Source organism: Vitis vinifera, chromosome 4 (genome assembly GCF_030704535.1).
Source record: "Vitis vinifera cultivar Pinot Noir 40024 chromosome 4, ASM3070453v1".
Classification (NCBI taxonomy): domain Eukaryota; kingdom Viridiplantae; phylum Streptophyta; class Magnoliopsida; order Vitales; family Vitaceae; genus Vitis; species Vitis vinifera.
In genome coordinates, this window is record NC_081808.1 from 7054706 (window position 1) to 7067225 (window position 12520).

Genomic DNA, 12520 nt, shown 5'->3' on the forward strand with positions numbered 1-12520 from the left:
TATACAAAGGAATTACAATTAAGGAATATTACACTATGCGGTTGGAAATTAATCAAACTAATTAAGGAACGATTCAACATATAAATCAGGGAGAAATGAGCTCTTTAATCTATCAATCAACGTGTGTGTACAACCTATATGGGTTTGTCGATAAAGGGTTTGGGTATAGGTAAGATATCCTTTAGAAATAGAGCTTTCTTAGGAAAGTATTTGTGAAGGTTTAGGGAAACAACACTTTAAGACACAAAGTCATTTTAAGTATCTATGGGCCACATTCTAATGAATGGGAGGCCAACATTATTGTTAGGTAGTTGCACTATCGGCCTTGGAAGGCTATTGCTCAAATCTTCTTTAGTTTTGCTCCTTTCACTCGATTTTCAGTGAGTAATGGTTTGAAGATCTACTTTATGGAAGATACTTGATGTGGTTATTTACCTTTTCATCTTCAATACCAAAAACTCTATCTTGGAAACTTAAATTTCACCAAAACCTCTCAGATTATGAAATCGATGAATTAGCCCTCATGTCTTTTGTAGCTTTAGTGTATTTATTAGCTTAGTATCTCGATGCTCGGGTTTGGTCTTTAACCTCCTCGGGTTTGTTCTTAGTTCATTCTTTTAAGCACTTTCTCAATCGTCTACTCCTTTTACTTTAGCTAATTCTCTTTGGAAATCTAAAGCTTCTCCCAAAGTAAAGTTTTTCACATGGTTTATGGCTAGTAGGAGGTTAATGACAATAATATGCTCTAAAAGTGGAGACTTTTTGACGGTCTTAAAATCCGTAGTGGTGTGTTATGTGTAAGAAGAGTGAAAAATCGACTAATCATCTTTTCCTTCATTGCCCAATCACTTTAGGTTCCTCACTAGGATTGATTGGTTCCCACCTTGTAGGTAGCAAAGATGATAACTATTTTTTTTAGAGGCTATGGGGATCATCCTAGAGGGAAAGTTCTATGGAGTATTGTTAGTCTCAATTTAATTTGGATGATACGGAAAGAAAGAACTATGAAGATTCTTTAAGATGTTTGGAAGAAAACATATTAAATCTTTGATGCTAAAGTCTTCATAGGTACTCCTTTGAGCCTTATATTATTAGATTTATGGTCATTGCCACCTGAAGGTTTTGTCAAGATGAATTTTGATGGATATTCTTAAGGTTTTTCTAGAGCAACTTGGAATTGGAGTGATCAGAGATCACTGTAGTACAATGATAAAGATTTGCTCTAAACTTACAGGTGATAGTTTTGCTATTAAGGTTGGGATTCTAGCTATGTTAAAGGGCCTCATGTAGGAAAAAGCTTTGGGGTTTTTTAATCTTGTATTGGAGGGAGATTTTGGTGTGGTCATTTCATAAGTGACTAAAAAGGAAAGAGGCTTACAAAGGTTTGACGGGTGGCTGTGCTAAGTTTTGATATTGGCATAGAGTTAGGGTGCTCCTTTTCTTTGGTTCCTCACTTAGCCAATCCAGTGGTGGACCTTTTAGCCAAAATAGAAGCCGAGTGTTTAGTGTCTTTTGTTGGGAAATTTTTTCTTCCTTGAATTGTAATTGGTGTTTGTTATTGTCAAAAAATTTGATTGAAGATACTAGAGAATTAACTCCCGGATTTATGAGATTTAATTAAAAATACTAGAGAATTAATTCCCTAATATATGGGATTGTATAGTTGTATAATTCTTTGATTTTTGAGATTATATAGTTGTATATTTCCTATTTTATTTGTAGATGATTTATAGGAATTAGTCAACTTTTTGATTTTATGTAGTTTAGTTTTCTAATTTTTTGTAGTATTGTACACTAGAATTGTTGTATCATTTTGTCAGAAATGCAATGAATAAATTTTTTTTTTCCACATGGTATTAGATTTTGTTCAAGGTCTTTAAGAGTGCGTTTGGTAAAACTTAATACTTAATGCTTAATTCCTTAGAATACCTTTAAACAAAATTATGATTAAGTTATTAAGTCATATTAAGTTATTAAGTTGATTTACCAAAATCATTTTTAGTTTCAAATTGTAATATTAAGTTACCTTACCAAACATGCTTAATATGCTTAATAACTTAAATTAAGTCATCGAGTCATGTTAAGTCAATAAGTTGATTGCTAAATTCTCTTCTAATTTTTTCCCAGTGGTCTTCATTATCATCAATTTTTAGTGGCCTTCATTGTTGCTATTCTCTGCCTTAGCAGCCTTATTTGCTGTCACCATTTTTTCCTTCCCAACAAACTTCTTTACAGTGATATGTCTCTATTTTGCTGTCCACTAAGTTGAAAATCTCAAAAAATATGACCATAAGCATTGCATTCCAAAACCAATCACCCATCGGTCTATATCAAAACCTTTAGCTGTTATTCAGACTTAATGGTCCAATCTATCTGGTATTGTCTCAACATATGTGCATGTTCCTAAAGGGTACATGGGTTCTTTCTCAGAGGGTCAAAGACATCCTTCTAGGGTCTCATGGGAGCTTTATGGAATAGGAGAAAGTTTGTATGGAAGATGACCGTTTTTCTTTTTCTAGATTACCTGAAAAGAGAGAGACAAAAAAATATTTGATGGTTTGGTTTGTTTAATTTAGGTGGTGAAAGATGTATTCTTGAAGTCTTTGCTTTCTTGGTTGAATTGTGTTGGAGAGTTTTCTGACATTACCCTTTTTGACTTTGTTGCTAATTTTGGGGATGGGGCAGGCATGGGTGGGATTTCTTGGCTTCTCATTGTTTTCCTTTAGCCTTGGTGCAACTTGTGTACTCCTTGTGTGATTGGGTTGCACTCAGTTTTTATATGCACTTTTGTTCATTTATGTCATCTTAGTTTGCCTGTCAAAAGGAAAAAAAATAAAAATAAACCTTTGGTACAATTATAGCTTTTTTGACGGTTGATGTCTTTTCTCTGACACCAAGGGAGGAGGGAGAGGGACACTTTGGAACAGTTTCAATGTTATAAACTAAACAATGGAACTTGAAAAGGATTGGGAAAAAGATTATAACAAAATCATGGAAAGAGTTTGGGAAGTTCTTAAGGAATAATGTGATCTAATTCTGTACATTATTATTTACTTCTGTCTTTATTCTTTTTCCTCTGTTTCAGATTCTGGAGCACCACATTAGAATGGTCCTACCAAGTTTGAAGGATGAACTAAATTGCCATATGATTGCTGTGGTAAAAGAGCTGCAGACATCTGGAGAAGTAGTGGAATCAAAAGTAAGTTCAATAGTACAAGGCATATGAGTGATTGGCCTATTTTGAATATTATCTTTTTTTTATTAGGTTATTGAGGAGGGCAGAGGAACTGTTTTTTTATTTATTTTATTTTAATTTTTTATAATGAGAATCAAAAGAACTGTACTAATAGAACTGGATGTACAGGGCAAGAGGTTTTTTGCATATAGTTGGATGTGGTCATTTGAGTCCCACACCTGAGGGCTGTTAAATTTAAAGCCATTAACTTGTTCTGAATTTATGTTCATTTCCATTGTATCCTTGAATTTAATGTATTTTTCAGCATCTGCTCTTATTCTCCATAGAACATTGAAAATGGTGTCTTTTTCTGTAAAACAAGATGTTCAAGTTTCATTGTGAGATTAGATAAAAAGGATGTTGATGAAACATCTTTGCTAGTCTGTGCTAACCTTTCCATCTAGGTGCCTTGATGAAACAATTTTAAGGATTTTGGCTAAGTTGTTAAGATGTAGGACAACCTTAAGTTATCTACCTGCAATCAAATAATAGTTGATTAGAGTTTCGCCTTTTTAAGCTTTATGGAGGGAAGAATGGAATTATGACAGCAGCAAAGAAAGTAAAATCAAGAAGAAAGAGAAAATAATTGTCTTAGGATAAACATTAGAATCTTATTAAGGCCTTGTAGGGTTTCACTAAGAAGAGAAAATAAAAAAGGGGGACCATTAAATATATCTTAGTGTGTTACTAAAGCCTTTTTGGAGGTCCACCTAGAAGAGAAAACAATGAAATTTCACCATTAAAGAGTCTGCAAAAATATTTATTATTCATTTTTCTTGGTTATATAGCTGTTAGAAATCTAACATAAGGTTAAGGCCTTTGCATGAGTTGTAAGGATTTGGTCACTGACACTATTAGAACTTCTCTCAGTGAGTTTGCTCTTTAAAGCTTTTGTAGTTTCTCCAATCTTGACTCCTCTTGCTCCTGCCAAATTCATTTGAATTCAAAAGCTCCACATGAGGTTAAGGCTTTTGCATGACTTGTGGGTAGAAAGAAGGTTAAACCAACAATGTGCTATAGGTGGAAGACTTTACAAAGCTGTTGACTTAAACCTCTTTGTTATGTGCTTGGAGAGTAGTGAATCAATTGGTAATCTCTCTCTTCATTGTTCCACTGGAACTTTGGCATAGATTGTTTGATCATGTCAAGATTGATTAAGTGCTCTCTAGACTCTAGAGGCATAGTGGATATGTTGCTAATCTCTTTCAAGGGTTTTGGTAATTGACTTAACGGTAGAGTTCTTTGAAGAGTGGCTGTTTTATTCTTGATATGATTTTTATTGTGGAAGAGAAATGCTAGTATCTTTGAGGATATATGGGGATTTGATTTACTTCTCCTCCTTAGGGTACTCCCTTCCAACCTAGGTTCTAGGTTCCAATCCCAGCAAGAATTAAAAAAAAATTATATTTTGTTATCAGTTTTGTTTCAAAGTATCACTGTTTTATGTGTTTCACTTGAATTAAACTGGATTGTGAATAAAATTTCATACTTTGTGCTGATGTCTGCTTCTGATTTTTGGATGCACATGTGCAAATATGGATGAACAAGCATGTGTGCTATATGCATGGAATATTTGTTTCATTACGTTTCTTGGGTTTAATACTTTAAAAGCATTTTGTCACATGCCATTAACTAGGTGGAACAAGGGGCAGTTCTGTTGAGCATCTTGAAAAAATACTGTGAAGGTGAGAATTGTTTGTTCAGCATTTCTATTTCCCCTGCTAATTTTTGTTTATTATGGCATTCAACTTGTTACAAGGTATATTAAGTTTCTACTCTGTCCTACATTTAGTGTCTATGTTATGTTTTCAATTATTTATCAAAAACAGGAAATTATCTTATTGTCCAAGTATTGTTGCTTTCTCATTGAATATGGATGCACCAAATCCATGGGTGGAAATAGTGAAAAGTCTTACTAATCCAACCTAAAAGTGTACCCAAGCGGGGGGGGGGGGGGGGGGGGGGGGGGGGTGGAGGTGAATTGGGTGAATAAAAATAACTTTTTATCTCTTTTGCTAGCAATTATTTAGAATATTAATGAATGAATGCAAAATGAATCAATATAAAGAGGAGTTATGGAGCAAGGGAGATTGCAAACAGTGATTCAAAGTGGTTCAACAACTGCCTACATCCACTTACTCTAGCTTCTTTTCTAGCTTGGAGGTACTTCACTATCTCAAGAACTTTCTCAACCAAAACTCTTAAATATCTTGTACACTTGGATTCCTAGGTTCTAATGGACCTTTTTCAACCTAAAAAATACCCATTTTTGACAACATACCCTCATTTTTCTCTTGTAAAAATAACCTTTTCTTTTATAACTTACATGTAAATAATCAAAATGTTGAAGGGCATTTATGTCAAAATGGATTACTTTTCAAGTTCAAACATGGGAGGGGTTAAATTTACAAATTTGAAATGATTTCATCCCTTTTAATCAATTAATCCTTACATCAACCAAAGAGTATTCCTCAACTCCTTACACACTGATTCTCTCAAGTACAAAAAGGAATAAATGAAGAAAACTCCTAAAAAGATTAGATATATGAAGAATTAGAAATTTGTAAGCGCTCTTTGATGAGGATGGGCAAGTTTGAATATAATGCACTTGTTTGAATTTAAGGTTGCATGGGTAATAAATATGATTTTCAGTTTTTTTCCTCTTTAAGAAGGTTGAATGAGTAATTAATATAATTTTCATTTTTTTCCTCTTTAAATGCACCAAAGGCCAGGTTTAAATTGGTTTTGGTGTCAAACTAATCATAAGGAATAAAATCTCTAGAATTGGACATTCACATGGTCTTCCACATACTAGCTATTGGAGTATTTAATGAGCTGCCAAGAGCTGTTGGAGGCTAAAAGGCAGATGTGAACGTCCACATGGTTGTCTACATTAGCAAGCGGATGACCAACTCAAATGAAATTGGATTAGTTTTTATTAAGACTCAACCAATATAATGAAATATTTTCAAGCTTAAGGGCACATTGGTTAGGTTGAAAATATTGTAAGAAAACTTAAGGTTCTTCATGAAAGACTTGAGGTTCAAAGGAGTCTCCTAGGCTAGGTAGCTCAAGTCATCCTCATGTGGAGCATAAATACTTGAAATACATGAAAGATAAGTCGAATAAAAACTTAAATAGGATCTTTGTGAAAAATCCAAAGTCTTCTTGCACCTTTCTTTTGAATCTTGCAATTTGCTTACTAAAAAGGACTCTTGTAGCATATAAGATGATATAGGTCTTTTGAACCTATGCACTTGAACAACAAATACATCAGTGTCCTTTAACATTTGCTTTGTTACCCAACCGTTGGGCTAACAAATAGCACTTATCTTTATATTTTTTGATAGGATAAAGTAAATATATTAATGGAAGCCCCAAACCAAAAAGTGGTTGCAACCCAATTACACATGTTGTACAAAAGTTGCACAAAAGTGAAGGCAAAAATGACTAACCTCACCTAGCTAACCCACTCCCACACCTAGTTAACATTTTCTATTTCCCTTTTCCTTTAAAGGTTATATACCTTTTTTAGTGAAGAGGAGATTCACAAAGGCATTCCTCAATTAGATAGGGATAAGGCTCTTGGGCTTGATGGTTTCACCATTGCAATGTTTTAAGAGTGTTGGGATGTAATTACGGAGGATTTACAGAGGGTGTTTTCAGAGTTTCATAATAGTGAGGTAATAAATTGAAGTACAAATGCTACCTTCATTGCATTTGTGCCAAAAAAGAGTTAACTATCAAGATTTCAGATTTTAGACCTATCAGCTTGATCACACATGTTTTTAAAGGTTATATAGTTGCACTCTTTCCAAATAGCCCATAAAAGACACATAAGGGTTCAACTTCCAAACTGCTTCATGGTTAGTATTGAAAAAATGTCTTGCCAACTAGGAAATTTTCTTTAATCCAATGAAAAAGACTCAAGAAGCTTGTAGACATCTAAATTTTGATGGCTCAAATCACCAATGAAAATTTACCTAGATCCTCAAAAATGACACATTGCAAAATTTAGAAGACTACAAAAATCAAGTCGAGGAAAAAAAAAAAAAAATCAATCAAATCAAGGTAAACAATTTTGTTCACTCTATTTCTTGTTCATTCAATTTATAGCATGCAAAATTGATGCTTAGAACTTCAAACAAGATAAAAACCAAAGACCAAAGTCCAAAGACTAGAGGACCACTTACAGTGAATTAGAATGCTAGCTGATGAAATCTTGTTTGTGGAGGCAACATCGGTCATGAGGATTTCTTCCAACTTACCTCCTAAAAACCATCTTCATAGAGCACCTTGGAATCCATATTACTTTAGATGGAAAAATGGAGAGCCAACTTAGAGATTTGTAGTATGAGTAAACTAAGAAAAATCTGTTCTCTTAAGCCTTCTAGACCAACTTGTTTACCATTTCAACTAGCAACAAACATCAGATTCAAATGTAACATGAATTCTGCCAAATCTACCTCCCAGTCAAATAAATTTCTTTTGAAGAGAAGCTCTATGGGCTCCCCTTCGAATACTCTTAACACCTAAGCCTCTCTAAACTTCCATATTAAACAACATAGTGAAATTATCTTTCAAATGCCCATCACCACACTGATTCTCTCTCTTCCTGCTAGCTTCCCAGGCTGGAGCCATAAACATCTCTATGCTGCCTGGAACTCTGAACCTTCTCTCTTTCCCCCTACTTTCAGCAATCACTTATTTCCAAAAATTATTATGCCCAGATGCAAATCTTTGAAAATTCTTTCCCAACAAGGCCTTGTTGAGTGAACCAATATTCCTGATGCCTAAATCATCAAAAACCTTTTCTAAACAAATGGTAAAAAGACCACTCTCCCCAAAAGGAAGTCACTTTGAATCTTTTCCAATATACATCTCGCTTTCTTAGAAATTGCAAATTATTGACAAAAAATATATTGTTAGGTTTGGAAAGTGCTCTTCAATGAGATAAGTTTTCTCCCATGAAATTACCTTTGAGAGGAATAGCGGCGGCCTGCTGTCTCTCACCTCAGACCATCATTAGTTTTGCTGGTATTGACAGTTCAATTGGTGTAATTTTTTTATATTAAATTTTTGTTCTGATTTAAACAGAAGTTTTGACACAATTGATGTCAACACTAAAATCTTCAGTTAAAATTGACTCTCATCATACTAACTCTGGAAGTATATCACTCACTGGAAATCAATTGCAGCGAGTTTTGAATCTTTAAGTTGAAAGATGTTTTCCTCTTTTGGGAGGTAGCTTGTCGTTAATAGACTTAATTCTTTGGATGTCCTTGGATTGGCCTTGAGTGGTCTAACACTTATCCTGTTATTTTTTGTTTCATATTGTGTCTATGTTCTAGGGTTTGCCCCAATTCTGTTGCTTTAAATATATGTATATATATATCTCTTGTTTGCCTATTAAAAAAGAAGTGTGCTGCTTTTATATTTACAAATTATGATTTATTTTTGTATTTTTTAACTAGAATGATAAATGTTATTTTTTGGTTTTGTGGGATGGGATGGTGTTGCTAGATGCAGGGAGAGATGGAGTAATTGCACACTGCATGTGGTCATTCAATATTTTTCTGTTGCCTAGAAACCCAACTTCCACTTGATCTCCATGCACATAAAATAAGAAAAATGAATTAAAAGAAAAAGAAACCTAGTCCATTCTTATGTGTCTAAAATCTAAATTGCTTTGATTTTTTCTTTCTAAACTGCTCGTGGATCAACTATATTTGTAATTTTTCAACTGTTTGCATGAGTAAGTACTGCTCATTGTTTTTTCATTTACTGTTTTTCACCTCTTCACAAGTTCACTTCAATTGCTCATTTTCCATTTTTTATGTGTTCATTTAACAGCTTTCTCTGCCCTTGTTGATGGGAAAAGTCAGGAGATGTCAACTAGAGAGTTGTCTGGTGGAGCCAGAATCCACTACATTTTTCAGTCAATTTTTGTGAAGAGCTTGGAGGTGCACATTTTAGTCTATATTCATGGAAAACTTTCTTATTGCTACTTGTCTTTTATGCATCATTATTGTCTATCTGATGTCTTATATTTAACCCATTTTAATTTAAAATTTTCCTGGTCCTCACCTATTTGGGCTGTTGTCTGAATTGATCTGTCTTCCTAACTCAAGGTGTATGCTGGAAGGCCCATTTCTTTTTCCAGGGATCCACTAAATTATGTTATCTATTGTGTGTGTATATATATATATATATATATATATATTTGTCTGCTGAAAAGAATTTATCAATGTTAGTAAGATTGTAACCACCAAACTCGCCAGTAATTGAAGTATTTGTAGGAGGTGGATCCTTGTGAAGCTCTAACAGACGAGGATATTCGAATGGCTATCCAAAATGCCAATGGTCCAAGAAATGCTTTATTTGTGCCAGAGGTGAGCATCATGATTATGTGTATTGATGCTTGTTGCATGTTTCTTCCATATTATTTATGTTTCTACAAGATTGAACCCATTTCTGATTTGGTGGTTTATTCTCACATTGGAGTTAGGTCCCATTTCAAATTCTGGTTAGAAGACAAATACATCGTTTGTTAGACCCTAGCCTTCAGTGCCTACGATATGTCCATGCTGAACTTCTAAAGGTGTGAAATTCCCTTGCCTGGGTGTTTATTATCTCCAATACTATGTAATTTTGGTGTTTCCCATTTGCCCATGCTTGTAAGATCCAGATACAATTGTGCAAATGAAACTTTCTTGCAGATGAGTCATGCTTGTGAGGCTCCTGAGGTGCAAAGATTCCCAGTATTGAGAAGGAAGCTGGAAGATGTCATGGGAAAGTTTTTGCGTGATGGCATAAAACCTGCTGAGAGAATGATAGGAAACATGATTGAGATGGAGGTTATCCTGTGCTCTTTTCTTGAAATCTCTTTGTTAATCTCAAAATCTTGATCTATGATATTAATCATTTCGGAATATGTGGGTGACATATCTGGTGTTTCTTGGGTATACACCCTATATTTTGAATAGTAAGGTTGTGTGAAAGTTTTTGTGTGACTTCTAACGCCAAATGATTTAATATTCTTAGGGTTTGAAGGTGTAGATCCTTCTTCTATCTCAGTGGTTCTAGTTGGGATAGACGAACATGATGCTCTGGAGGGTTCATATTTTGAAATTCTAGGGGTCCTAGAATGTTTGAAAGAAGAAGACTTGATCTTCTCCTCCATCAGGATATTGAACTATTTGTTCTATCTTCTCTACTCTTTATTCTATGGGTGGAACTGGGAGGAATTCCGTGATCTTGGAAAATCAACTTCATTCCACATGATTTTCTTAGGGATGATGAAGTTAGATTTACTAATCAAGTTTGATTGGAAGAGAATGATCTCTCCCTTAGGATTGGTGCATAAAGCCCTAAATCCTACACTAGTGGTCATACTCTTATAAGCAAATTTGGTAATTATGGAGATTGGATTGTTTCCTTCCTTAAACCTAAATCCATGAGTCTTAACGTGAAGGACAATTGAATCTAAGATGTCAACATCCTTTAGTCTTACTGTGAAATTAGGATAATATTGGAAATAAATTGGTCCATCATTTAATCTTGCTTGAACAACTTCAATAATATAATCTTTATAATCAAGATTTCTATTATCTCTTAAACACATGACAATTGAGGTATTTAAAACTATCCTGACCAATGACTTAGTAGCTAAAATTATAATCTTTCCTATGCCTTTGTATGGATTTGCTATCTAAAAGTCTTATTACTTGATCATCTTGTTCTTGACTTATGGTCTGTTCAATTGTCTTAATTGTATAATATGAAAAAAACTTAAAGGGTCATTTCTTATAAATTTCTTGGTGAAAAAGCCCCTAAGTTCAATGGGGTAACACCTAGAGGGTGGGTGGGGTGGGGTGGGGGGAATGGGTGTATTAAAAAATTTAAATAAAGATTTATATGTTATACCTAAATTTTATCTTGCGAGATATCAGAGTATATCAATTCTTTCTATTGTAGGCAATTCAAACAAGATATCAAATAATAAGCAATGGGGCACAAGAGATTTTTACGTGGAAACCCCCACACTAATAATGGAGATAAAAAACTACGAGGTCTAAGACCTCTAATCTAAATCCACTGTATAAGATCAAGTTACTCAAATTTACTTGACCGCTTTACTTTAAAGATTTACTCTCTAGTGCTCACAACTTGATCCATGTCCACGATGCAGCAATCTCCGATTGCTCTAGTGAATACACCTTAGGCTTGTTGAAGGGATGCAAGTCTTCAACCCTAGATTTAATCCTTGAATCCTTCAAATGAGAGATTAGGAATAGTGTGGCTCATCATGCTTTCTCCTCAATAAAACTCTCTCAAAAAGTTTTTGATCTCTTGTTTTTCTCTTTTTCATGCCCTCAAGGGGTTATAGTGAGGTATATATAGGTAACTAAGCTGAAGAGTTTCGGTTTTGGAAGATTTCTCAATTGAATTTGCGTGAAAAATTCTTGGTAGAGATAGCATGACCGCTCGAGCCAACTAACCCACTGCTTGAGCGGTAAGGAGCACTTGAGCAATCCTCTACACTTGGGCGCTTCAAGCTGCTTGAGCGGTCCTACCCTTTATAAAATATTAATTTGAAATCATTTTAAGTTCAAAAGAAAAAATGATTCTTTTTATGCCTTAGAGGAGCCTAACATGCCACAAGTCAAACCTTTTTAGACGTACCTGTGACTTCCCAATTAGATGAACAAAAACCCTTGATCTTCAATGGAGAACAAGTTGCTATCTAAAAAGACTTCTATGACCAAACATTAAAAGGAACAAAATTGCCAACAAATAATCAAGACTCAAGTCCTAACACTTGGGAGATCTTAGGTAAAATTTCCAATCGTCTAATTCATTAGGAATTTTAGGATAATTTACTTTTTCACTGTTTACTACAACTTCTTAGGGATCTATGGATCTCTTAGACATAGATCTGAACATTGAACTCATTTTAGGACTTAATCTAGAGCCTATTCATGGTATTACAAACCTAATTGAGTAATCTCCAGAAATCCTGCCCTAAAACGCCCATCTCTTCGGCTAACTCGAGCTCCTTTGGATCGCCTCTAAGCAAACTGTTACTCCTAGGATAGATGAAGCTCTAAAATAAACCCAATTTCCCTTCCCATGGCTCTGATACCATTAACATGTAGAATGAGGTAATATACAATGAAAAGGTAGATTGTTCTAAAATTCAAAGAGAAATTGGAAACAAACAAAGTACTAAAATATAAAGAACTTGACAATAATAAATTTAAACACAAAGAGAAACAAAGTATT

General features: G+C 34.3%; 1 pseudogene; it reads left to right on the top strand.

The window, feature by feature from the left end:
* Positions 1 to 12520, top strand: part of LOC100264530 (dynamin-related protein 3A-like) — a 75133-nt pseudogene that overhangs the window by 45044 nt on the left and 17569 nt on the right.